The sequence below is a fragment of the Tursiops truncatus genome, chromosome 18 (genome assembly GCF_011762595.2).
Source record: "Tursiops truncatus isolate mTurTru1 chromosome 18, mTurTru1.mat.Y, whole genome shotgun sequence".
Lineage (NCBI taxonomy): Eukaryota > Metazoa > Chordata > Mammalia > Artiodactyla > Delphinidae > Tursiops > Tursiops truncatus.
In genome coordinates, this window is record NC_047051.1 from 37,782,536 (window position 1) to 37,783,865 (window position 1,330).

The following is a 1,330-nucleotide window of genomic DNA, read 5'->3' on the forward strand; positions in this document are numbered from 1 at the left end:
CCATAAAGTTTTGCTGAGACAGGAAGGGATAAAAATGAATTTGGAACAGAAAAGTGTAGAGATTCTTCTCTACTGAGTTCTGCTCAAGGTATTTCCCCCCAAAATAAGTTGAGAACCATGGTATAGAGGAGAAAAGAGACCTCAAAACAGGATGACTAAAAACAAGAAGTCAAAAGAAAAAAAAAAAGATTGCAATTTGCTCCCAGGGACTGGAGAAAATTTAAAAAGGAAGGTTGGAATCCATCAGTGTTCCATTAGTCATCTTCTCCTTCATCTTCCTCTCCTTTCTCCTCCTCATAATCTTCATTTCCTTCACCTTTATCCTCATTCCTTTCTTCATCAATATCTTCCAGTCCTTCTTCTTCTTAACATCATCATCATCTTCTTCTTACCCTTCCTCATCATCCACGTCAGGAACCAAGTAGTACTGTAATGGATTTGGACAAATGTCATCTTTGATGACCTCTCCTAACTCATCTGAAGCTGCATCAGAATGATCAGGAAACCAGGTGAAGAAGCTCTCTGGTTCCTCATGCTGTGTCTTCCTGCTGGCTTTATTCTGCGTTTGGCTTGAACTTTTCATCAGATCCTTTCTGGATTTCCATTTGATTTCAGTGTACTTTGAAGATGAATCACCACTCTCATTCAGATGAAGTTCTTTGGAAAGAACTTTATTTTCAAAGTAAGGGTTTTCATTAAAACAAAAATCTATTCTATAACCTGATTTAATATTTTCAAATTCTGTTACTTCAACTCTTATCAAATAATGCAGTGTCTCTTCACCCTCCTGCACAAACAGTACAGACAATTGTGGATGGTTGACAAATGTTACACCAAAATTTCAGATTTTGGCAGTCAATTCTGACCTCTTCTGAAAAAATGGTTGGCGGAGTTTGTTATTTTTCTGTTCTACTTTCAAACTCTTCTCGCTGGCTTGTTCATTACATCTGTTCTGTCTATTTCATTTTGTACTTCATCAATATGTTCAATTTCTTCTTGCTATTCTTTTTCTTCCTTCTGCAAGTTTGGAGAAGCAGATGTTTTCTCTGCCCTGGAGGTGGGAGTCAGTCTCACTTTCTTTGGTTTCTTCGCTTGAGGTGGAAGTGAAGACTGGTGTTTGGGAGCCATGAAAACTCACCTTATTTCATTTTAATTCTCATAGTCATACTTTGAAACAGCCACACATTTTTCTCCCCATGTTAATTAACAGACAGGCAGGTAATGTTTAGAGACCCTGAAGAACTCAACCACATCTCACAGAGTCAAAACCAAGCTGTCAATTCAAGTCTGTCTGGCTCCAAAATCCACCACAGGCATGTCTGCTTGATCC

The 1,330-nt window shown here is 38.3% G+C and overlaps 1 pseudogene; it reads right to left on the bottom strand.

Moving 5' to 3' along the window:
* Positions 1 to 254: 254 nt before the first annotated feature.
* On the bottom strand, positions 255 to 1,128 carry LOC101324516 (protein SET-like; annotated as a pseudogene).
* Between the last annotated feature and the right edge of the window lie 202 nt (positions 1,129 to 1,330).